This window comes from Tursiops truncatus, chromosome 12, assembly GCF_011762595.2.
Source record: "Tursiops truncatus isolate mTurTru1 chromosome 12, mTurTru1.mat.Y, whole genome shotgun sequence".
Taxonomy (NCBI): domain Eukaryota; kingdom Metazoa; phylum Chordata; class Mammalia; order Artiodactyla; family Delphinidae; genus Tursiops; species Tursiops truncatus.
Window position 1 is genome coordinate 42,354,706 of NC_047045.1, and position 8,779 is coordinate 42,363,484.

The following is an 8,779-nucleotide window of genomic DNA, read 5'->3' on the forward strand; positions in this document are numbered from 1 at the left end:
TGTGTCCATTGGCCTAGGGAGAGATCACACTCTCCTGTGTCCCAAGTCCAGTCTCTCAAGAGGACAACTGTGATTGGCCAGTAGGTGCCAGAGGTAGAGTCACCCCCAGTGGCTCTGCCATAAGTAGATGCAATGGGTGAGGGCTGGGGGCTTCAGAGGCAGGGCAACCGTTCCCAAACAAATAAGGGTTGCTGGCAGCCAAACGCTTGTTAACTACACATTTCAACGTTGCCTCCTGTGTGACTTTCCATTTTTGCCTCACTTTCCAGCAATTTACAAATAAATTTATTTTCAAAGGCAATGACTAACTCATTCCATGTGTCTGGGAACACTATTTTTCGGCTCTCTTTTACAGAATGACTTTCTTCTTTTATTATGAAATTTTTTTCAATTTTGCCATTTCATGCTACGCTTGATTTTTTTGGTAATCCATTTTAGAACTTTTACGAAAGTAGATGAGGTACAAATCATAGATTAAAAGAGAAAAAGACCGCAGAGATGTGCTGTCCAACATGGGAGCCCCTAGCCACATACAACTATTTAAACTTAAATTAAATTAACCAAAGTTAAGTAAATTTAAAATTCAGTTTCTTGGTTACACTAGCCATATTTTAAGCTCCCAGTAGCAAGCACACTGTAAGAGCAAACTCTGTATTATAGAATCTTTCCATCGTTGCAGAACATTCTACTCTCCAGTGTTGCTGCAGAGGGTTGTCATAATGGCATGGACTGTCTTGTGAAATAATGAGCTCCCTAACGGAAGCGGTTCGCTGACCAGGACCTACCCTTCTGCTCCCAGGGGGCTGTGAGTTCCAGCCTTCTTTCCCATCACTATACTTCCTTCGGATTCCTTTCTGAGTTGCTCCCATATTCGTTTACTCAAAGCCAACACTGGAATCATGTAACTGTGAGTTATTTCTTTTCTATAGTAGAAAAGGTATACAACTATAATAGAAATTTCTTGCGCTGGAGGGACATTTATCGCTGATACTGAAAATTTAATGCACTCGCTTAATTAGAGGTGGGATGGAAGGAATGTATGAGCTGGAGATGCTCGTTAACAAGATGAATTGCCTGCATGTGGAGATGCTTGCAGAGCCCAACAGCAGAGGCTCCGTGTTCTCCATCGTAGGGAAGTATCCATCCCTCCTCTTTTTATAACTGTCCAGAAAAGACAGGCTATTCTTGATGAAAGCTGCTTTGAATCTTTAAAATTGTTTTGTCCACATTAAAACAACTCATTTCCATTCAGCGCCAATCCACAAATTGTTTTTACCGCCCCTTGGGGCCAAGGCGGGTCACAGCTGCTCCTGTTTAAGGTAAATTCTGCCCTAGAGTGGGAGGAGTACCTTTGGAGGCAGCTGGGTGATGCGGGAGAGAGTTCCCTTTGCGACTGGTCAGAGGTCTTGTGAGGGTGGGGCTGCTTGCCATTCCTTGTCTGTGCGCTGAAAAGAGGGCAGGATGTCCCCAGAGTGTCCCTAGCGAGAGAGGTTGGGCCCCAGAGGTGGGACCTTGCAGCTCACCAATGATTCTCATGCCCCAAGCGAGGTCTTTAGACCCCAAGGAACCACAGGGGCTGGGACAGTGTGGCCTGTGAGCTGCAGGAACCTGGAACCCTGATACAAATCAGGACAGAGCAGGTGCCCGGTAATGATAATGATTCAACTGCCCATCAACTCAGTGGAAGGGGGACTTGGAGTCACATTTAACTTGATTTAAGGGATTCTAAAAATATATATTTCTTGTGCACCTGAGTCTCGGGACTAAAATTCTTGCTGCAGTTGGATATACTAAGTTTGGACATAAAATCCGAGGGGCTGGTAAGGACAGTGTCTGTGTGACTGGAAGGGGACACAGATGGCATTCCAGCAGCCAGGACTGAAGAGCTGCTTTCCACACTCTGAAAATTTGACACGGACTCACTGTGGGGAGGCCTTTGTGGATGAACTTCGTCAACTGGCAGCCCCACTGGGGGTGAGAGGAGCTCAGTTTTGTCCTGCCAGGTCTTAAGTTAGGATGGCATGTGATTTCACAAGGACTCAATTACGTTGCATGTGGATTTGGCTAAGTGGTAGATGATTAGTATGTATTTTTTATTTTTATTTTTTTAAAAACAATGACTATTTCCTGAATTCAAGCAGAAGCTTTTGAAAATGACCTCCGTGAGAGTGATGGGCCAGATTAACTACCCATTTTCTTTGTGAAGCATACTGACTGTAATGGGCTGAATGTTTGTGCTCCCCCAAATTCATGTGTTGAAATCCAACCTTCAATGTGATGGTGGTAGGGAGCCCAGAGAGCTCTCCCCGTCTTTTCCTCGTGTCAGTGTCCAGTGAGAAGACTGCTGTCTTTCAACCAGGAAGTGGGCCCGCACCAGAACCTGACCATGGCCCTGATCTCAGACTTTCAGTCTCCCAAACTATGAGAAATAAATTTCTGTTGCTTGGAAGTCACCCAGTCTATGGTGTTCTTTACAGCAGCCTGAGCTAAGAGGTGGACTGATGGCCACAGCTCATCGAGGGCTGGCGGCTGGCACTGCACAGGCTACTGTTTAGTGGGCCCACAGTGTGTTGTTTGCTTCTTTCCTAACCTGTTAGTTCCAATTGATTGTTTTCCGGTAATTACACAGTTTGACCAGATATTATTAAAACTAGTGATACACCAGTACACAAAGAAAGAGGGATGTGCTACCAATAAAACTTCAGCTTAATGCTTTGGAAAGACTCAGTGAAGGAAAGTCTATTTTAAAAGCATTGCTGAATTATATTTGATGGTTATCAGTACAGCATCTAGAAGGATTCTTGAGTCAAGATGCTTTGTACTGTCTTTAAATTCTCATCTCAGTAAGGAAACCCAGTGAGACAATACAGAGGATGCATTATGTGTGTGTGGTTTGCAAAGAAAGGAAATAATACAGCCCTCTAACCAGCAAACCCGGATTCTAAGAAGAGGCATTGGGTCAATAAAAGGATTGGTGAGTGAAGATAGATTTTTTTTTTTTTTTTTTGGTGAAGATAGATTTTAAGTTCCCTGTTACAATAAAATGTTGGCTGCGTAAAGGTATCGTTTGTGCGCATGATTCTCCTTTTTGTCCGAATGGATTATCGCCCTCTACTGTTAGCAGTGAGGGATGCCAATCGTGACTTGCACGGCGACCCCACCCACGGTTTACTTTCAGAGCACCTCCTTTCAGTTAGAATGTGCAGGTAGGTGTCCGGTTACAATGGGGCTGAAAACGTAGCCGCGCTCACACATCAATATAACGAAATTATTTTACATCCCAAGTATTTTCATCTATTTATTTTCAACTGTTTCATCTATTTATAAAAGAATGTTTTATAATTGAGTGATGAACACCCTCATCCCATCCCCACACGATTTTATTGCCTTTTAATTACACTCGGTAATATTTAAGCGTAGATGTCGATTTAAAAGGCGGTGGTCTTCAAAAAGGACAGCTGCTATTCTTTGGTGCCACTGTTCACAGTGACAATGTGAATTAAAATAATTCTATGGAGAGGTCCAATCTTCCTATGAATGAGAAAAATAATGTGTGCGACAGACAGCTCTCTCCTCCCACATCAAGGGACTTGGCAGGGAGTGGAAAGCATCTTGAAGGGACATCCCGGATACTGCGGGAGACCTGGCGAGATGGCGGCGGGATCCTCCCACCTCTGCGGCAGCTTTGCAATCAATAACGCAGGGCTCTGCGGCAGCGCTGCGCCTTCTTTCTTACCCGCCTCCCGCAGCGGGGCGGAAGGCCAGTACGTTAGTCCATTGCGCCATCTATCGTCTATCAGTGTTCATTGCAGGTTGGGTCTGGAAAAGTGCAGAACTGCAGTTCTGAACATCAGAATTGAACATCAGAAACTGCAGTCTGAATTGTGCGTGGGGCAACGCTTAGCCTTCAAAAGGCGACCTAATGTTAAAAGGCAAAGAAAAAAATTAATGCCGTGTTTATTCATTTGCCTGTAAAACGAATAACTTGTCTAGAAACTCCAGGTGCCAATCATGTAAGGTAAATAAAGATTATCAAGCACCTGCCGGTCATTTTGTGTGTACCAAGGCTGTATTGATAGGTCTCGTCAGTCTCCACCCTCTTGTGACTCGGTCCAGTAGGGACAATCCATATAAACGTAAGTCCAGCTAAATCTGAGGTTCATGTTAACAACGAATAGATTTTTAATATAAAATATGTCCCATATATACTAAAAAAATAATTGGGCATCCTATCATTATTATTACCCTTCTTTTTATTAGCTAAATCTGGCAACCCTCCATGGAAACACATGATTGCAATACAGGTTTTACACGGCCATTAGCTGTGCACAAAGGGCTTGAGGACCTTTGTTCAGAGGTGCTGGTTAGGAAGGCTTCTCAGCAGAGAGTCACTAATGCGAATGGTTCACCAAACCGGTGAACAGTGGGCGGGTTTCTCCTGGTAGAACTTCAGAAGCAAAGGCAAGAGTCTGGGGGAACACACAGCACAGCCCACACACAGCATTTCTGTGTTGTGTAAGTGCAGGGGTGAGGAGGGGACAGGCCCGTGGGAAGGCCACTGCATCCCAGAGCGCTATCTACCATGCTGGCCAGGAGGTGGATTTTATCCCGGGTGCAAGGGGGAGTAAAAGAAAGGTACTGAGTAGGAGAGTGACTTGGTCAAATTTGTGTTGAAGGAAGATAAATCTGCAGCAGTGTCGAGGATGGACTGGAAGGTTAAGAAGCCTAGAGGTGGGGAGACGTGGAGGATATTGTCCAAGGTCAGCGAGCTGGTAAGTAGCAGAACTTGCAGTGTGAACTGGGGTCAGCTGGCTCCAGGTCAGCCCACGGACCTGCCCATCTAATTGGGTTATGATTCCCACGTGCAATCATTTTCAGGCTCAAGAATAACACCACATTATGCACATTTTCCTTCCCTGGAAGATGAGCTCCACCCACATTTGGAAATACGGGAAATACGTCGTCCTCCTCTTCTCTCCCTTCCTGCCTCTCAGGAGGCCCCTCAGCTCCTGCATCTGATGAACTCAGCCCTCTTTCCCACACAGGGCTCCCCCTGCAAACGCGTCTAACAGGGCCAAGTGACAAAGTGAGTTAGATCCTCTGAGGTAACCTTGCGGGCCTTGTTTTTCTTGGGCTGCAGCCTGACTTTCTGATGCCCTGGAATGAGGGCACCTGTTTCTTTTCAAGGAGACTCTGCTATGAGGCCCACGCAGATGGCAGGCCTGGCATTCTGCGGTCGTCAGGGGCTGCTCGTTCTTGGACCTGGTTCACTAAAAGCTGGACAAGAGGCCAAGCAGAGCCTGGCAACCCTTCCAACCTGCCCTCCGAGGCTGGGGCATTGGCAGCACCTTAGCACGCATGGTGCAGCCCCTCAGAGAGTGCGCAGGTGCTGGTGAACTAGGCTGGTAGGTTAGTGGGGGAAGAAGAGGGAGCAAACTTGCTCTCCCGGACATGTGTCGTGAAATTCATGTCAGGATCTTGAGGCTAGAGCTTTGCAAAAAAAAAAAAAGAGGGGGAGGCGCATTTAACAGAAGATAAAGATACACATGTAGGAAAAAGGTATGTGAGAAGTGCAACAATTAGTTAAAAAAGGTCACATAAGGATGCAGTGGATAAATTATGCAAGAATAGAGACATGCATAGATTTGATAGTTTTGGGGCGATTTTAAAAGGAGTGCTTTTAAATAACCAACAAGTTTTTATTGAACACCTGCCATTTGAATGCCCTTCAGCACCGTTGGGCCGGCAGTAGCAAGTTGGTTGGAAGAATCCCTGATTAGAGATCTAGTTGCTGGCCCAGGCAGAGCGGACGGAGAGCCAGAGGAGATGGTACAGAGGTTCCCGGCATTGGTTTTGGTTCTGAGGCCTGTGAATTTTCAGGGGAGAATATGCGCTCTAGGAGAATGGTGATTTTGTGAGACTGATGGTATTCGTAGCAAGCATGAATATGAAGCCACAAACCCAGGCATGTAGGAAATATCCGTTTCTTCATTTTCTTCAAATTCAAATTTTAATTTGATTAACTTAATTTTAATTAAAGTTAAAATTTAAATTAACCCTGGCTCTGAAGCACCCTCCCCCATCTCCATCTGGAGATAAATTTATTATTCGAAGCCGTCATTGGAGGGCTCCTCCCCGTTCCACCACTGCCGCCAGCAGAGGTTGATCAACAATCCAGGAGGCCTAGCTGGTGCCTGGAGAAGAGGCCAGGCCTCTGGTCTTCCCTTGCTGAGCTTCCTGCCCACACCCCGACGGGCCACGTCTGCATAGGCACTGAAGGCTCTGTACGTGCACGGAGGTCCTCGGGGAACTTGTGCGGAGGTGGCCCGAGTGTCCAGTCCTTACCGCCCACCCCTCCCCACCGGCCTCCCGAGCTTCCTCCTTCTCTTGGCTGCCTCAGACTCACTCCTCTCTTCTCTCCCAGCAGCACCTCTTCAGTGAGATCCAGTTCCCTAAAAGACGAGAGAAAGCATTGCAGTAGCTTCCTTCTTCTGCTTGGAGGATGGAGAGAGGGACATATAAATGGCCTCACTAACTTCTTGAAACTAGAGAGGTGAGCAGGAAAGGAAAAAGCTTTGAAAATGCGGTGCAAATTAGTTATCTCAATAAATCATCCTGCTGCGGGTTTCTGTGTAATTTACAGGCCAGGCAGAGGGGCAGCAGAGCAGGGGATTAAATGCTTGGATTCTTGGTTCTACCTTTTGCTATCCACGTGGCCTTGCCTCAGCTTCCTCAGAGATGGTGATAACTGTACCTCCCCGGCAGTGATGCAGTGAGGGGCAGCGGAGTCCACACGCGTACAGCGCTCGGCACAACGATGAGGCGCCCTGAGCACTTGGTAATTGTTAGCGGCGGTTATTATTTTTTTGGTTTTTTGGTTTTGTTTTTTTTTTTTGCGATATGCGGGCCTCTCACTGTTGTGGCCTCTCCCGTTGCGGAGCACAGGCTCCGGACATGCAGGCTCAGCGGCCATGGCTCACGGGCCCAGCCGCCCCGCGGCATGTGGGATCTCCCCAGACCGGGGCACGAACCCGCATCCCCTGCATCGGCAGGCGGACTCTCAACAACTGCGCCACCAGGGAAGCCCAGCGGCGGTTATTATTAAAGCTCTACTTTCACTGACACCCACGTTCAGCGCCCGACTACACCAACAATGTCGGTTCTTTTCTCGGACTAACAATAGCTTCCTCTCCACAACCAATAAGCGAGGAAAAGAAGGACGGGGTGAGGAAAGGGAGACTCATCCCATGCTCAGTGCACTGACGGAGGTGTGGAGGCTGATCTCTGCCTGCCCAGATGACCCAGGAGAAGGGACTATTCTAGTTGTGATGCTGTTAGAACAAGCTCAGGAATCTTACAGGAAGGGCAGTGGCACATGTTCTTCACAGATGGAGCTTGTCACCACCAGAGGTGTGTGTTTTGCCAGTGGAGAGACCACTGGACCAGGAGTCTTCCCGACTCTTCAGCTGGCTTCCTCTCTCAACTCTTTTCTTTTTTTAGTAAACTTACTTATTTTATTTATTTATTTTTGGCTGCGTTGGGTCTTTGTTGCTGCACACGGGCTTTCTCTAGTTGCGGCAAGCGAGGGCTACTCTTTGTTGCGGTGTGTGGGCTTCTCATTGCGGTGGCTTCTCTTGTTGTGGAGCACGGGCTCTAGGCGCACAGGCTTCAGTAGTTGTGGCACGTGGGCTCAGGAGTTGTGGCTCACGGGCTCTAGAGCGCAGGCTCAGTAGTTGTGGCGCACGGGCTTATTTGCTCTGCGGTGTGTGGGATCTTCCCGGACCAGGGAACGAACCTGTGTCCCCTGCATTGGCAGGCGGATCCTTAACCACTGCGCCACCAGGGAAGTACCTCTCTCTCAACTCTTTGTGTCACTGCCTTACAGGTGTCCTCCCTGCCCCCTGATTTAAATTAGCTCTTACCTATCATTCTCTCTTGTAATTTCTTGTTCTTTATTATTAGCCTTTAGCCTTTATTCAATTTTTAATCATGGATATTTTGCGTGTTTATTTGTTTAGCATCTTCGCTCTCAGTAGATTACATAGCTCTAGAGGGCTGGGATTAAGTGTGTTTTATGGACCAAGTGCAATCACTTAACCTCAACTTTTTAATCTGCTAAATGAGGATGGTAATACTGCTTTTGCATACCTCACTGAGCTGTGAAATTAAAAAAGATAATGCATGTGAACTTCCTTGTAAATCATGAAACATCTTGCAGATATTAGTTATGCTCAATGACATGTCTACTTGAATGTACATCTCAAGCTGAACACTTGTGAAATGAACTCCCAGGCAGATGAGCATTTTGTTCAATGAGATAATGTAGGAAAGTGCTCACAGCAAGACACACACTGTGATGGCTCTTGATGTCTACAGTAGAAGATGGCAGCCCCAACCTCTAGAAATATGATAGTCACTCAGTCCGTCTGTAGTGGGCTTGAAATAGTTAAAGAGGAGCATGCCCATGGCTGGAGATGTCTGAACAGAAGCCACAGTGAGTAACCCAGAGCCCAGCCATCCTGCACCCCGGAGGAGGATTCGCAAGTTCATTCTCAACTAAGATGTTCCTTTGCTACCAAGAGGCGAGGATGGGGAGTATGACGCCTTCCCCTGCCCTGTGGCAGAGAGACTGCCGAGGGAGGGAAGACATTTGCAGAAGAATGGCTGCTGCTGCCAGCATTTCACAGAGGGCACACGGGAGGAACATGAATCTCCTTAAGTTCAAACACTGAACAGATAGGTGCAGTATCACACTTGGAAGAGGACGGATGTAGTTGAT

The 8,779-nt window shown here is 47.1% G+C and overlaps 1 long non-coding RNA gene across 1 annotated transcript; it reads left to right on the top strand.

Moving 5' to 3' along the window:
- Positions 1-804: 804 nt before the first annotated feature.
- Positions 805-6,909, top strand: LOC141276090 (uncharacterized). Its single transcript, XR_012325031.1, has 4 exons — positions 805-907; positions 4,677-4,772; positions 6,425-6,553; positions 6,644-6,909. It is a non-coding gene; the product is annotated as an uncharacterized lncRNA (long non-coding RNA).
- The last annotated feature ends 1,870 nt before the right edge of the window (positions 6,910-8,779 follow it).